General features: G+C 45.3%; 1 protein-coding gene across 1 annotated transcript in view; it reads left to right on the top strand.

Moving 5' to 3' along the window:
• The window catches only part of LOC122811485 (kinesin-like protein KIF18A), a gene marked incomplete in the record, with an annotated part of 1,576,798 nt that overhangs the window by 158,672 nt on the left and 1,400,390 nt on the right, over positions 1–17,736 (top strand).

The following is a 17,736-nucleotide window of genomic DNA, read 5'->3' as shown; positions in this document are numbered from 1 at the left end:
AAATGATCCTAGTTACCTTTTTCTTCCCCATCATACCTCCAACATTTGCTGTTTACCTGAGGAAATATTCTTTGAAGTCAACTTGGGGTATATGGAAACGCTTCCAAGCAAAGATACTAAATCTTCTAGACTTTGTTGCATATTTGTGAGACATTCAGATATCCCCCATTGTTTTTTTTGTGAATTGCTTATCCAATCTCTCTTCCCAATCCTTTCTAACCTCCTCTGATTGATTCTTATAATTATTATGTAATATTTTGTATGCTGTACTAAGTATTCCTTTTTTAACAGAAGCTTTCTGTTCTAGATTCTACTAAAAGCTGTACCAGTGCTGGACTTTTGCTTAGACTTCCCTTATTTCTTTCTCTGCCTATACTATATCAAATCTTGATAGGGAAGGCAATCTCTAGTCTGCAATCCAAATACATTCTTGGCCTTTTCCCATCTATTGCCTTTCACTCTATTTGCTCCTAATACCTTTTTTCTTTTGCCAATTTTCTTCAATAAATTCCAGCCCCCCCTTGTCTATTGTTTTGTATCCCTAAGTGCAGTCATTCCTATTAGCAGAATCTCCTTTCTACATTCCCATGTTGGCTTAGTTCTTATACTTTCACCTACTTTATGAATATAATATTTTGCCATGGTTACTGTTGTTTTCCTTAAGGATGTGCATCCAAAATCCCAGTTTCTTCACCATGTATTTTCGGCAGACATTTGAGATAGCTTTCTAGGCAAATAATTCGCTCTTGATCTTAAAGATAAGTACCACAGTAGTGAGATAGTGATGCATTAATATAGTGCCACTTAGATTCTGTTTTGCTATGCGTGTACACAGTTGCAGAAAAGCCTAGATTCCCAGACTTGCTTGGGCCTAGTTTATTTTTCTTTCTCTCTTGATACTGTTCAGCTTGCAGCCTAATTCATTCTAATTTGTGCCACACAAGTTGACCTATTTTCATTTACTGCTAAATTCCATCACTGCTCTTCACCTTACTACTTTAGTGAGGGAATGCTTTTCATGCATCCATTGTATCCACTAATGAAAAATGGTTCCATGCATTTCCATCCTTCTGTCAACTTCAGATTATTCGGTTATATTTCATTTTATAGACGCTTCTCAGTTAGATTCTGATTCTAATGCTTTCATTATGTACACTACTACGCAAATAGCCAGTAAATTCAAACAATTGCCAACCAAAACTAAATTAATTTACTGGTAAAACAACGGTGTCAGGTTCCAAAAAGTAAAACTAGAGCTGAATACAGAAACGTATTTATTTTAACATCAGATTTTGCGCTTTCGTCTACTCATGGTATACTTCCTCAGAACCAATGTACACTACTGTCCTACTCGTTTTCTGCCATACTATCAGCCTTATTGTATACAAACTGATCTCTGCTCATATTTTTCATCTTGAAGATTATGATTATAAAAGTAAGCGAAGAGAAGCAACAAAATCACCAAACGTAACTCTTGTCAAGTCAAAGCAGAAAACACAAAATCGAAACAAGAGTTACCAGCCACGAAACTTGAAGGAATAGTATCACAGAATTCAGTCCAGTCCCATAAAAATTCCAATATAGCTTTATTAGGATCCAAAGAGAATGCATTTTTCTTCCTGCTGGTTGTATGTCTTCTTTGCATCACTATATCCGATACTTGTTTTCCCTTTTGCCTATTCTTATGGCCTGGTTACTTTTAGGTTATGTGATATAGCCACCTGTTTCCACTTTTTTTGTTGCTGTTTCTCTTCCAGATGTATATTATTTCTGGAGTTTTGTTTTTTAGATAACATATTTTTATATAAGATCTAAATTGACATATCTCATCCTTTCAACTTTCCATACAAGTTATTTTGCAAATATATGTATTAGAATAGCAGTGACTGGAAGAAAATCTGCTACACTACCATCCTTTCTTCAGTGTGACTTTGTTTTAGTGATGGTTTTGTGACCAGATATTCTTTTTACTAAGTCGATTAGACTGCATAAAGTTCTTCAATGTTAAATTGTTATACATTATTCCCAAATTTGACCCACCAGCTATAGCCTTGGATGATCCCACTGCTGCTAAGCACTTAGTTAATTCCAATCCTATTCTTTCTGATAAGGCTGGGAATATTATTGGTAGGTATGGGAAAAAGTGTATACTTCTGCATATTTAGTTTTCAGAATTTTGAATTGTTCGGTTCATAGGTTAACATTTGTTCTGACAAATTGTGAAAGTATGAAGAGTGTTTTAACTGCAGATATGAAGTTGTTCAATCTTGCTGTTCATTCTTCACTGATGGGTTCGGAGCCAGTCCATTGGCTCCGACACTGCCGTTAGCAAAGCTTAAGATTTACCAGTAGCTCGGGACCAAGCCCTTATTCCATGATGCACTGCTGGAATTACCCCATATCTAGTTTGCCATGGCATGGATCTCGGTGGATGTTCATCGTGCATACAGCTGCAGTCATTACAGATGGGGTTATCCTGCCGTCAGGTGGGTCCTCGGTCGGCCGAATTCCAAAGTCTAGGTCCGGCGTCGGTTGTCGTCGCTTCTTCCCTGACGTCAGTGCGGCAGGGGTACAAAAGAGGCAGCCGACGCCATTTTCTTCAGTCTTTCTTGCCGTGCGGTGCCCGAAGCAGAAGCAGTTCGCAAGTGCCGGTCGGCCAGCTCCTGAGATTTACGAAAGTATTTCAGCCGAAGTCTTCTTGAAAGCTAAGTACCCCATTGGGGAAACTTTTCTTGCCTCAGACTGATGTCAGACAAAGTTAATAATTGCATTTCTTGTGGGAAGCAAATACCGCATAAGGATTTCCACTCTTTCTGTATACCTTGCTTAGGCTCAGACCACGACGTCTCGGCTTGCCGTTTTTGTGCTAGATTCAACAAGCGCACTATTAAGCGCCGGGCGGAGTTCGCCCTTCATTATTTTGGCAAAAATTTAATTATATCATGTCGTCGGATACTCCGACTCCAGTTTTGAGCAAAAGACGCAAAGATAAGGACCGACATTCGAGGTCCGCATCGACTACTGAGACCACGCTTAGGCCGACAACGGTTCTCCGGTTCTCAGCGAGGTGCCTACGCAGCCCCTGAGTACCGATGAAACTACATTACCGGTGACTACAGTACCCGAGGTCGCAGGCTCCTCGGTCCTCATTCCTACTGCAGATACCGACGCCACTCTTGGCGGGGAAACTTAGAATTTAGACAGGCCTGCCATTTCTCAAGGTGTCTTCAGGCCTTCCTCCTCTATTAAAGCTTTCACTAAATCTAAAGCAGCCATGAAAACCAAAAAACAGGGTCCTCAGACCTCCTCTAAAGGCCCCGTGCCTATAAAGCAGATGCTTAAAATGGCTGAGGATTTGATTACTCGTATCAGGGGTTCTCAACCCCCCCCCTCTGACAAAAGACCCAGATTAGAGAAAGACTACCCTTCCTCAGATCAGGCTTCTATTACCTCAGAACACTCTGAGGACCAGGATTACGCCTATTCACCTTTCGAAGACTGTGATGCTGAGGAGTCTATTCCCTCGGTCTCCCCCCCCCTGAGGACTACTCTTTTGGGGAAACCCTGCATACATTGAGAGGGAACACTTTCACTGGGAAGGCCAAGATTACTCAGATTCCAAGAAAAGGCTCAGGGAATTTCTTCTGCTCCCCCAGCATAGGCCCCTGGCTATCCCTCCTGTTTTAGATATATTGGATGATGTGTACACAGAAGCCAGCCTTAATCCAGATTCTTTACCTCCAACTCCTGTTAAACCAGACAGGTATTACCGGGTTCCTGATACTCATCAGTTCCTATATAAAAGCCATACTGCTGACCCAGAAATTACTTCACAGGGTCCCAAGGGAATTAAGGCCTCTACTGCTAAAAACCCATTACCTTCAGAGAGAGATTCCAGAGCTTTAAAAAGGTGGGGGAAAAAGGTGTATACCTCGGCCACTTTAACCATGAGGGCATTAAACTGTCAATTACATACGTTAAAGTACCAACAGTTTTTGTTATCTCAGTTGAAAAGCAAAATGACACAACCAGAACAACCAGATTTAAAAGAGTTGCAGGATTTGTTGCATGGTGCAGAGCAAGTGGGTAAACATACCTTGCAGTGTGGTTTTGATGCTTTAGAGGCCTCATGTAGAGCTGCTGTTACGGGGTCTGTTATACATAGGCATGCTTGGCTCAAAGAGCAAACCTTACCAGATCATGTCAAAGCTAAATTATTAGATGCACCTCTTCAAAAAGATGTATTGTTTGGTGTTAAAGCTGAGGAGGTACTAAAGAAAATGGAGGAAAAAGCGAAATCAATGCAAACAGTGAAATATTTCCTGCAGGCACAACCTCCACGTTTCAGCAGAAACTGGCCTTCAAAATATTGGTCCTTTCCAGCCACAGACAGACCTCAAAGGGGCAAATACAGATGCCCAAGGGGTAGAGGGCAACCTCAAGGATCTTTCAGAGCCAGACAGTGGCAAGCACCAACCCCAAGAGGTGGAGAAGATAAATCACAGTCATTTAGAAAACAGACACAATGACTTCCCCCTACACCTGCCAAGCAAAGCTTTAATGGCAGCACCTTTGGGTGGAAAACTGGCATTATTCTCAAAAAATTGGCATATTGTTACAAAAGACAAATGGATTCTGGACATTATAGACAGAGGCTACAGGTTCCACTTTCACACCCTTCCAAAAATGAGAGGCATGCCAAACCTGCCACAAAATCAAAGGGCAGAGGCACAAAAACAAATTTCCGCTCTCATGGACATGAAAGCGATTCAAGAGGTACCTGCAAAAGAACAAGGTCAAGGGTTTTATTCCAGACTATTCCTGGTACCAAGGAAAGACCAAGATTGGAGACCTATCTTAGACCTATCCATCCTAAACACATATCTACAGGTGCCAAAATTCAAGATGCTCACATTACAGCAGCTTCTTCCCATGCTGGGCAAGGAGTCTTGGCTGGTAACATTGGACCTCGAGGCATACCTGCATGTCCCTATCAGACAAGATTGCAGAAGATACCTCAGATTTCTTGCAGGTTCAACCCATTACCAATTCTCTGCATTGCCCTTTGGCTTATCTACTGCACCCAGAGTGTTTACGAAATGCCTGGCATCAGTAATTGCCTTCTGCAGACTACAAGGAATACAAATCTTACCCATATCTGGACTGCCTGATCCAAGCGGACAGCAAGGACATACTATTGCAGCACCTGGCGTTTGTAATAAAACTGTTGAACTTCCTGGGATACACAGTCAACAAAAAGAAATCAAAACTAATACCCTCTCAACAAATAATTTTCCTGGGTGCCAGCTTGAATACAACCTCCCAGATGGCCTACCTCACGCCAGACAAACAAGGGCAACTGTCTCAATACTTCAGCAAAATGGCAACTTTCACCAGGCTAACTGCAAGGAAAGTCCTGCAGGCTCTGGGATTCATGGCAGCTTGCATCCTACTAATCCCATGTGCAAAGCTGCATATGAGGAAACTTCAATGGTACCTAAAAAAAAAAAAAAGCTTATGGTCTCAACACAGCCACAGCTTGGAAACAATTATACCACTCATTCCATGCCTTCGAAAGGAATTTTTGTGGTGGGCTCAAGCATGCCAAAGAAACACAGGTCTCCCTTTCTGTGTACCTCAAGCAACTCCAATCATCACAACAGACGCCTCAGACTATGCCTGGGGAGCACACATGACAGATCAGTGCATTCAGGGAAAATGGTCCCAAAAAGAGAAGCACTTGCACATCAACCAAAAGGAAATGCTAGCCTTGCAAAATGCTATTATGACCTTCAAAGACTTACTGCATCCAGGCCAGCTGTTGATAAGGACAGACAACACCACAGTGATGTGGTACATAAACAAACAGGGGGGAACTCATTCATATCCCCTGTGCAGGCAAGCCATGACCCTATGGAACACAGCACTGGAATTGCAAATTCAACTACAGGCACAATTCCTGCCAGGGAAGGAAAACTCACTGGCAGACAACCTAAGCAGAAATATGACAGATCCACACGAATGGAAGTTGCATCCTCAAGTTTTCACAAAGATAACTCAGGGATGGGGACAGCCAGACATAGATCTCTCTGCTACCCACAGAAATTACCAGTTGAAAAAATTTTGTTCAAGGACCTATCATCCACAGGCCTGGAAAGTGGACGCACTCTCTTTCAGTTGGACAACATTGACAGTTTATGCCTTCCTGCCTCTTCCTCTGCTGCCCAAAGTTCTATTAAAAGCCAGAGCAGAGAGGTCGCAAATGATTCTCATTGCTCCAGACTGGCCATGACAACACTGGTATCCGCTCCTGAAGAGCCTGACACATTCCCCACCATGGATCCTACCTCTAGTCCCTCTTCTGTTGTCCCAGCACAACTACAAAACCCTAAATCTAGCTGCATGGAGAATTCCTTGATTTCCCAACAGACTCTCCTCTCCAAGGAGGTGCAGGATGTCATATTGGAGACCAGAAGACCTTCTACTAGAAAAGCCTACTCCGCCAAATGGAAACAATTTTGTGCCTGGAATCAAGAAAAGGGCCAGAATCCTTGGGTAATAAATATACCTCAAATTTTACAGTACCTAGCTGAGATGTTAAACAGTGGACTTTCCTTCTCCTCCATCAAGATCCACGCTTCAGCCATTTCTGCACAATACAACACAGATCCTCCTTTATTCTCACATCCTCTTATAAGGCAGTTCCTCAGAGGGGCAAAAAATATAAAACCCCCAAGGAAACCTCCAGTCCCTGCTTGGGATCTCAACTTTGTATTGGAAAAGCTGATCCTTCCTCCCTTTGAGCCAGCTTCTTCAACAGAACTACAATACTTGTCATGGAAGACAGCCTTTCTTCTGGCTATCACCTCAGCACGCAGGGTTTCGGAGCTACAGGCCCTCATGACTGTGCAACCATTCATCATTTTCCATCAGGACTGAGTTTCCTTACGAACCAACCCTACCTTTTTATGCCAAAGGTAGTATCCAGTGTAGCTTTGAATCAGACTATCCACTTGCGTACCTTTTATCCAAATCCACAAAACAAAGGGGAAAGACCATTACATTCCTTGGGCATTCACAGACAACTTCATTATATTTGGACAGGACAAAGCCATTCAGGAAGTCCGAGCAACTCTGTGTCCTATGTTACAGGTGCTCAAGGAAAGGCTATTTCCAAACAGACAATTTCAAAATAGATAGCCCACTGCATACGCTTTTGTTACTCATTTCATGGAAAAACTGCCTGCATGCATCAGATCCCACTCCACCATGGCCACAGCTACCTCTGCAGCTTTCCTCAGGGGGGTCCCTACCAAGGACATTTTGGAAGCAGCCACTTGGGAGTTCAGTGCACACTTTCTCCAAGCACTATCACCTTCCACTATACTCTAAATCTAGAGTGGGTTTTGCCACAGCAGTCTTGCAGGGCATCCTCGCTCCTCCTAGTTCCACTTAGTGCCTACCACCCTTACTTAGCTTTGGGATTCTTCCCATCTGTAATGACTGCAGCTGTATGCACGATGAACATAGTACAGTTTTGTACCTACCATAAATGTAGATGTTAGAGTGCTCATACAGCTGCAGTCCAGGTTAACCCCCGTCCCTCTTAGGACAGGCCTTATGACAAACACCTTATCATACAACCTATTTGGGGTATTCTCTTGTGGTGTATTTGCTTGCAACTACTGATGTTAAGTTGTCTATCTCGCCTTCATTCTTGCTGGATGGGTTCGGAGCCGACCTCGGCTCCGGCCACTCTAAAGCTCGAGAGTTGGTTCCACCGGCTCGAGGCTCCCCTTATATCCCACAATGCTAGGCGAGAGTTACCTCAGATCTCGTTTGCCGCTACAGCTTCGAGGTTGGTTTTCTACGTTCCTGGTAAGTTTTAGCTTTTTCTATAAAAGTTACTCTTGTTTCCCTTTTAGTTTAATTATTCCTAAATTAGTGTAGTTCATTAAACTCTATCCCGAACCTCCTTTTCCCGTTTCTTGTCAAAAGAACTTTTAGTTCTTCCCTTGGGCCTTAGGCCTTCCCTTCCCTAGGGAGTGTTTGTGTAGTGTACTACTGCTTATTGTACTTATTTTTAGTATATTTTTACTATAATTGTGTTTTTGACAGGGTATAACTGGTGTGTTTGAGTGTGTGTTTGTGTTCACCAGTTAGGCTATGTCTAAAGAAGCAAAGGTCTCGATTCAAGAAGTGTGATGCGTGCTGTCAGAAAATGTCTCTGACAGACGCTCACACTTCTTGTGTCTATTGTCTGTTTGCACCTGCAGGACTCCTGTGCTGTCTGCCATGGCTTCAGCCCCAGGGTCCTGCAGGAAAGAAAACAAGCTCATTTTGAGAGGCTTGTTGAAGCCTGAGGATTCCCTGTCTGTCTCAACAGGGAAGCCCTCCAAGGCATCGAGGTCTTCGGCTCCGGCTTCTGAGCCGAGACCTCAGGTTGTTCAACCTTTGCCTTTATCGGCTCCGGCTGGAGCCGATAAGATTCAGTCCACAGTTTCTGTGGCTCCCTGCTCCGCGGAGCCGAGGTTATCGAGTACCCGTGTCGGCTCCGACAAGATCTTGAGCCGACAACCAGAAAGAGGTCTAGGTCACCTTCTCTTGGCTCCGTTCATTCGGCTCCAGGTTCTCCCCTGCTGTCTGAACGGAGCCAAAGGTCTCATTCCTCTAGGTCATCGAGGTTGTCCGATCATGACCTTCAGAGGGTGGTGAGTCGACTACTCAAGTCTGAGGCACTGGCCCAGATGCTTCAGAGCCCGACTCATCAGTCGGTGCCTGTCCCGTCCATCAACTCCTTCCTCCTTCGACTCTCTTGAGCTCGGCGGGTCGGTCGGAACCGAGACTGTGGTCACCGGGCCGAGACAATTGTCTCGTCGGCCGGCTCCGCTTTCTTCCATGGAGGAATCTCGGCGCGGACTTCCCGGTGAGTGGCATCGACCCTTGTCCGACCCCTCTCCTCGGTGCTTCGGCGCTGGTGAGTTCGGCTCCGACATCGCCTCGGAGCCATCACTGTCGGTGCCGGGGTCTTTAGCTCCTCGGAGCGGGACCTCTGGCTCTGCCTGACAGGGGTGCGAGGTCATGCGGAGTGTTAGAGCCTGGCTCTACTCCACAGTCGGCTCCGTCAGCCCCTCCCTCTATGCTGCCTCAGGGTAAGTCGACTCACTCCCTCATCCCGGACCGCAGAGAGCCAACTCCTCAGGAGCCCCCTGTGGGATTTCATCCTCTTCGAGGCCTCTCCTGATTTGGCAGAAGAGCCCCTCGGAAGAGGAAGTGCAAGAGGAAGCACATTGACTCACCTGAGTCTATCACGTCGGACACAGATCTGGATGATTCTGAGGGTTCCCCTTCTGAAGATGTCTCTTTGCAGACATTCTGGAGATCCTTAAACAGAGGGGAAATTGGCCAGCCCTCAACCCTTCGGAGGACGATCTGTGTATCTTGAGGCGTCCACCTCCTGGGTGTCCCCTCATGCAGGTGGTTGCTAAAAGGCATGGACGGCTCCTGATTCAGTGGACCCCACTCCCAGAAGACCCTCAAAATTCATCACAGCTCCAGCAGACAAGGAATTTTTATCAAAAGGAGTCTCTGTGGATGCTATGGTGGTAGCTGCCGCCACAAAGAAGGAACTGGCTGATCCTTCAGTGCCTGTCCATCCACCTAACAAGGAATCTAGGTCCATGGATAGGTACGGGAAGCGGATGTTCTCCTCAGCGACATTTACTATGCTGAATTACCTGTGCCATTTCACTCGCCTTCAAAGGGACTTGATCAAAGAAGCGAGTGAAATGCTTAAGGACCCTACAACTGCGGGTTTCAAGAAAAATGAACACGCAGCTGGCTATCCTTAATTCTATTTCCAACTCCTCCATGCCTCCTCTTATGCGGCCGATGGAGCGAGCAGAGGAACAGGGTAGCCACGTAGGCACGCCTGGATGCGGCTATGCAATTTTGAACCTTTCAAGACGTCTTTCACAAACTCCCCTTTGATGGATCATCCTTTTGGTCCACAAGTGAAAGAAACCCTGACTAGGTGCGACAGATGGCAAGACCCTTTCTGCCGAGTCCGTTTTCCACTCCTTCTAGGCCTTACCCCAAAGGCCAGAAGGGGAAAGATGTGGTTCCGTAAACAATCTCAAGGGACTTCGCCTGACGACAGAGTCGGTTCCCCGCCAGAGGCAGAGGGGAACAACAATGGTAGACGCCGCCCTAGAGGCAGAGGGGGTCCGCAGAACCAGGGCACCAAATCGAGAAACGTCCGATAAGCCCTTTCAGCATCCCTGAGGTGTTGCCCGACTGCCCTTCTTCGGAGGCAGTCGGGGGAAGATTGTCACTGTACCCAGAAGCCTGGCTATCCTTGACACAAGACAAATGGGTACAGTCCATCATTTCGGTTATTCTATTCCCTTTCTTCGCTTTCCAAGTCAGTCAAAAAATCCCTTCCAGATGTTCCACCCTCAAAGGGATATAGCAGCTTTGGAAATTTCAAAACTGCTTAAAGAGCTATTCAGCCAGTGCCAGCAGACCAACTAGGATCCGGAATCTACTCAAGGTTCTTTTTAGTTCCAAAGAAAACAGGGGACTGGAGACCAATTTTGGATCTCAGCATCTTGAACAGATCGGTCAAGAAAACAAGATTTCGGATGGTCACGCTGCAATCCATTCTTCCCTGTTGGGAAAAGGAAACTGGATGTGCTCTATAGACCTTCAGGACGCCACTATCACATAAAAATGAACAGGCGCTCCAGAAGATTCCTCCGCTTCAGGCTGGGAACCAGTCACTTTCAATTCAGGGCCCTGCCCTTTGGTCTCACCACTGCCCCGGTGTTTACCAAATGCATGGCAGTGGTAGCTTCTCACCTGAGACGACAAGGATTCCAGGTGTTCCCATATTTGGACGACTGGCTCCTCACAGCTCCCACCAAGCATCTCCTTTGATGGCCAGAGATTACACTTTTCGCCTGTCAAGAACTGGGTATCTCAATAAATAAAGTCTGTTTTGTCGCCTTGTCGCATTACCTACATAGGCAAATTTAGATACTGTAAACATGTCTGCAACACTAACGAACCAAAGGATATCAGACATTCAAAATTGGTGTCTCTTCTTCTCAACAACAACAGAGCCAAGGCCAGGTTAGTTCTAAAGGTGTTGGGAATCATGGCAGCGCCATACCTCTCCTCCCATTGGCCAGATACCACATGCGGATCCTTCAGTGGATGCTTTTTCTCAATGGTCATACCAGGAACTTCCAATGTCTCACACCATTATGATCACGCAGGCGTGCAAAAGCATCTCATGTGGTGGATGTCTTCCCCAGCTCCTGTTGGGGAGACCATTTGTTCCACCTCCTCCGGTTGCTACTCTGACAACGGATGCCTCCCTGATCGGGTGGGGGCATTATCAGGGCAGGACAGTCCAGGGCACATGGCAACCAAACGAATGCCACTTGCACATAAATGTTCTGGAGATGAGAGCAGTGCTTTTAGCGTTGCAAGCCCTTCAAGACTCTCTTCCCTTGGGAACGATTGCAATCCAGACAGACAATATGTCTGTAGTGTGGTACATCAACAAACAAGGCGGAACCAGATCATACCCCTGTGTCGAAGCACTCAGACTGTGGCAATGGGCGATTTCTTCTCAGCGTTTTCTGATAGCAACGACATCCCGGAAGTTCAATCACATTGCGGACAAGTTGAGCAGAGCTATACTCATGCCTCACGAGTGGTCTCTGAAAGACTCTGTAGTGAGAGAGATATTTCTCAAGTGGGGTCAGCCTTGCTGCGATCTTTTGCTACTCCCAAAACAGCAAGTGCAGAGAGTACTTCACTCTATTCCCTTTACCAGGCCAACCCAGCAGGGACTAGTCCAAGTTTGGCCCCGGGACTTCTGTATGCATTTCCTCCTTTCCCACTGATCTCTCAAGTAATACAGAAAGCTATCGCCAGAAGGCCTCATTGATCCTCATTGCTCCTTACTGGCCTCGACAAGTGTGGTTCCCTTTCTACATCAATTTCTTTTGAGCGACCGTGGAATCTGGACCTAGTTTCCAGATTTTTTTTGATCCATCGTCGGGGTCATTTCATCCCTCCCCCTCTCTGAACCTCACTGCTTGGTTCCTCCACTTCCAACCGTAGCCAGGCTTCCTCAATTATCTCACTCTGTTAGAGATATTTCCCATAAATCTTCCACTCGAAGATTTATTTGAGTAAGTGGAAACGCTTTTCATTTTGGGCAAGGAAAGGACATAGATCCTTTCACCTTCCATCCAACTAGTCCTTGATTTTCTAGCTGAACTCTTCCATGCAGGTTCATCTCCATCTACTCTTAAGGTTCAATTGGCAGCTATTTCTAATTTCCATGTGGGTATTTCTGAATCTGCCCTAATGTCCCACAAACTCTGCAAAGCCTTTTTGAAAGGAGTTTTTCTTCTCAGACCTCCTGTAAGAAATCCTCCTTCTCCTTGGGACCTAAATTTAGTTCTTGCTTCTTTGATTCTTTCCCCTTCAACCTGCAGCTTCATGTTCCTTAAAGTTATTATCATGGAAAACTCTCTTTCTGGTGGCTATCACATCAGCTAGAAGAATTTCAGAACTTCAAGCACTCAGTTGTCGCTCTCCTTACCTTGTGTTTCATAAGGACAGAGTTTCCTGAACTAACCCGTCCTTTTGCCTAAGGTGGTTTCAACATCAAATCTAAACCAATGCATTGACCTCCTGTCTTTTTCCGGAGTATTCAAATAGGTCTGAACAAAAATTACACTGCCTGGATGTTCATCGTCAATTAAGGTACTACTTGGACAGGACGAAACAATTCAGAAAATCTGATCAGCTGTTTGTCTCCTATGCGGAAAGCAGAAAGGGACTTCCAGTTTCAAAGGTATCTTTATCCAGATGGCTAACATCTCTGATTACCCTTGTTTATGAGATTAGACACCAAAAACTGCCTAATAAACCTAAAGCCCATTCCACCAGAGCTTTGGCTACTTCTCTAGCCTTCCAAGACAGACTGCCTGCAGCGGCTACTTGGGCTACTCCTCACACTTTTATTTCCCATTATAAGTTGGATTTAGCTTCTAGGCATAGAGCTAATTTTGGTTCCACTGTTCTCAGGAGTCTGTTCCGTTAGGCCACCCGGGACAAAGTGCTAGGGACGCGGTCCCATCCAGCAAGAATGAAGGCGAGATAGACAACTTAACATATAGAAGTTATGTTCTTACCATAACGTTCCATGTTAGTTGTCTTCTTCTCGCCTTCTTCTCCCACCCTCCTTCCCCTGGCCTGGACAGACCTAGAGGAGTTGTGATCGTGACCTCTCTTTCTACCACCTCTTTCTTAGCTATATGCTATTATGCATATTTCTTGTTTCAGGATGTAGGTCACCCTTCTTCTACCTGTTGTTAGAGGTGGACTCTGTTATAGTTATTCTGTTTTATACTGTTACTATCATAAGCTGGGGTTAGCTTACAAACGAGATCTGAGGTAACTCTCGCGAAGCATAGTGGGATATAGGAACCAACTCTCGAGCTTTAGAGTGGCCGAGTGGGGCCGGAGCCGAGTGGGAGCCGAGGTCGGCTCCGAACCCATCCAGCAAGAAGAAGGCGAGAAGAAGACAACTAACATGGAACGTTATGGTAAGAACATAACTTCTATTTTTTTGATTATTCTATTTTGCATGTTTGCATAACTGTGTTTTGCTTTCCTTCTGGGGGCACCTGACATCTGGGGCAAGAAAAAACTGAAGAAAATGGTGTCTGCTGCCTCTTCTGTACCCCTGCCATACTGACGTCAGGGAAGAAGCGACAACAACCGACGCCGGACCTAGACTTTGGAATTCGGCCGACCGAGGACCCGCCTGATGGCAGAATAACCCCATCTGTAATGACTGCAGCTGTATGAGCACTCGAACATCTACATTTATGGTAGGTACAAAACTGTATTTTCCAGTTCACTCGAGCCTTTTTTGATATAAAAATCGCTTTGCACAAGTTTTTTCAATATTTCTTTTCCATTTGTAGATAAATTAGTTACATGTTAAGCTCCTGTAATTGTCTCTTTAGACCTATTCCCTTGGTGCTTGATTGTTTAGCATAATTGTAGTGTTCTCATGTTGGGCCTAGTTATTCAGTGTTTGTGAGTTTTCTTCTATTTCCATAGTTTTGCATCTATGTATATGTAAATAGTGTGAGTTATATTTTTCATAGTGTAGATAGTGTGTTGTTACATATTAAGTAGAGTTGACCTCTTTTTCCCAGGCCATTGTTAGAGTGTGTTGCATATTTTAAAAGTATTATCTTGAGCCAAAGGATAGTTTTAACTTTTAGGCTGTATTAAACTGTTGGCCATGTTTTTTTCCGGGCCATTGTTAGTGTGTGTTTGTTATTTAGAAGTGTTATCTTGAGCCTAAATATAGTTATAACTTCTAGGATGTATCAGACTGTGTATAGTCTGTGTATTGCTTATATAGTTAAGCATAGTCTGTGTATTGCTTATATAGTTAAGCATAGTTCCTTATTAATATGTCTGAGGAAAAAGACAAGCACCCAAAGTCTGGATTCAAAAATGTCCAGACTGCAGGCAAAAGATGTCTCTCACTAATGGGCACGTTCAATGCATCTATTGTTTCGGTGCGGTACACTTGCAGGAGTTTTGCAGCATTTGCTATTCCTTTTCTTCAAGGGTTCTTTTAGAGAGGAAAAGGAAGCGTGTGGATCAAGGTTTGCTGAAGCATCCTTTTGCTGAAACTTTGACTGACCAGGATGGGGCCAGCAAGTCCTCTAACTTTTCAAAATCCTCAACCGACTCCAAGGCATCTTAAGACTCGAAAAAGTCTAAGAAAGTGGAGGATTCCAGGACTTCGGCTCCACAGCCCTCGGAGCCAAGTGTCTCTTCATTTCGGAGCCAGCCCACAGTTTTGGAGCCGGTCCCTGAGAGACTTGTATCTCCACTCCTCCAGTCTGCACCTTCGGTGCACTTCTCTAGATCTTCTGTCAGCCTCTCGGATTTGGATATGGACCGATTGGTGCAGAAGCTCTTACCGGCACCAGACCTTGCCAAATTGTCGGCTTCAACCCCAGCGTCGAAACCGAAGACCACCATCCTGGATTTGACTGCTCCTCCTTTGAGCTGTACCGCATCTTCGGAGCCGGAGGGGGCCGACCTGCTGATCACGGAGCCTTTGGAGTCCAGACCTGCTCCGGTGTCATTGGTTCCATCTTATCTGTTGTCCTCAGTGCAGACCGAAGACTCTAGGGGCCAACACTCTCCTGTCGGGTCCAGGGAGGATAGTCGCACTGACTTGTCGGTGCCGACTCTTCCTCTCGGGGCCTCTGCTTGGATGAGCTCGGCTTCTACCTCTGGCTCGGAGCCCACGGCCTCAGTGCGAGAGGGGATGGCGGTTCCCTCAGGTCCGTCAGCTCCTTCTCATTGGAGCCGTGATGCTTTTGAAGCCATGAGGAGAGACTTGTCTCCAAAGACATCCTCGACACCAGGTCTGGCCTCTTCTTCCCCCAAACCGCCTGTGACAGCTTCTGCCTCCATCGTCCAGGCCAAGTGTAGAGACCCTGAACCTCGGGTAGCCCTGCAGGGCCCCCCTTGCTCTTCCAAGACCTCCCCAGAGGCTCCCACTGAGGAGGTCCCCAGGAAGAAATTGTGTAAGAGGAGACACTTGGACTCCCCACAGATGTCTTTGACATCTGATACTGACTTGGATGAGTCAGAAGGGTCCCCACGATCCCCCTCTGAGGATATCTCCTTTGCGGAGATACTCGAGATCCTTAGTCAAAGGGGTGATTGGCAGTCCAAAAGCCCTGCTGAGGACGGGTCAGTCCTCCTGAAGGCTTTCGGGTCTCAACCTTCCACCTCTTGGCTATTACTTCTGTCCGCAGAGTGTCAGAACTTCAAGCCTTATCTATCAGCCCTACTTATTTGATTTTTCATGCTGATAAGAGTATCTCTTAGGACAAACCCCTCTTTTTTGCCCAAAGTTTGTTCGGAATGCAATATCAACCAAGTCACTGAGTTGCCAGTCTTCTTCCCTAATCATTCCAACAAATTAGAGTACATGCTGCCCAAACTTGACGTTCACAGACCACTCAGATATTATTTGGACAGAACAAAAGATGTTAGAAAATCAGACCAACTCTTTGTGTCTTTCTCTGAAGCCAGAAAAGGTAGACCAGTGGCTAAAACAACGCTTTCTAAATGGCTGATTGTATCACTTTTGTTTATTCAGCTGCTAATATGCCCTTACTACACAAGATTAAAGCTCATTCTACCAGAGCAGTTTCTGTGTCTTCTGCATTTCAAGCCAAATTGCCCCGTGATAACATTTGTACTGCAGCCACTTGGTCTAAACCTCATACCTTTATCACTCATTACAAAGTTGATAAGGCCTCCAGGGACAGGGCTTCCTTTGGGTCTGCGGTCCTGAAGAATGTACTCCCATGAGCCACCTGAGATTGAGGGTGCTAGGGACGCTACCCATCAGTGAAGAATGAACATCAAGATTGAACAACTTCACATTAAGAAGTTATGTACTCACCATAATGTTCCATGTGACTTGTTCCATCTCGCCTTCATTCTTGCGTCCCTCCCTGCATCTCCCACCTGGCTGATAGTTGATCTAGAGGCTGGTCTCATCCTGGTTATTCAATCCTTCTTTTCTCTTGGGAGACTTGTTCTCTTACAGGGATATGGTACACGCAGCAAACAAGATCTGTGGTAATTCCAGCAGTGCATCATGGGATAAGGGGCGTGGTCTCGAGCTACTGGTAAACCTTGAGCTTTGCTAACAGCCGTGTTGGAGCCACTGGATCGGCTCCGAACCCATCGGTGAAGAATGAAGGCGAAATGGAAGAACTCACATGGAACATTATGATGAGTACATAACTTCTTATTTCTTCTTATGAGGAACAATCTGCTTTAAATAACTTGGTTTCTTCTATTGCATGGGCCTCTACTCTTTGCTTGCAGTTGTGTATGGCTCTGTGTGTACTTCTTCCAAGGCTATGGCCCCCAGTGCTGTTTTAAAGGAGGTTTGCATGACTGCATTCTCAGAATCTTCCAGATGATAAAAGTTCGATTTTATATTCGCCCTTGGATAGAGATTTAGTGTTATGACCCTTCTGCTGCAGAAGTGATCAAAAAGTGTGATGAAAGGGGCAAGCTGATGTAGGGAATCTGTAAGATTTTTCTGCCGTCCTGTTCGAAATTATCCAAAGGATTTTCTTTTTCCTCATCTATTTTTGGCAGAAAACAGAATAAACATTCTTGGAAAAATTCAGGCGAACTGACTTCCAAGAATGAATGGCTAAGGAATTCCAAAAATAAGTCTCTAACCTCCCAAAACCTAAGGCAGTTCAGTATGTGTGACTGTCCCAAGAGACCTTGTGACGCACTCCCACCCTGACTACCTTTTTCTACCAGAAAGTCTTAATCTTCATTTTTCTCTTTAGCAACAGATTGCTTCAGATGATTGGGTTCTGAATATCAAGGTCACACATAGCAGTGGGAGGAAATTGCTCCTGTCCAGGGAGTCATTCCTCATCCTAGTGATTAGACACTCTCTCTCTCATTTCCACTTGTTCATCACATTCTGTCCCAAGAACTGGTGAACCAGTTCCTCCTTCCCATGCTGGGAGGGGTTTTTATTCAGTGGTGTTCCTAGTGCCAAAGTAGGCAAATGCTTGGAGACGAGCTCTGCAGATTATTTCTTAAACATGTTTTTGATACTGCCCT

This window comes from Protopterus annectens, chromosome 9.part0 (assembly GCF_019279795.1).
Source record: "Protopterus annectens isolate FY-2018-M chromosome 9.part0, PAN1.0, whole genome shotgun sequence".
NCBI classification, from domain to species: domain Eukaryota; kingdom Metazoa; phylum Chordata; order Ceratodontiformes; family Protopteridae; genus Protopterus; species Protopterus annectens.
This window is presented reverse-complemented; position numbering and strand designations above follow the sequence as displayed.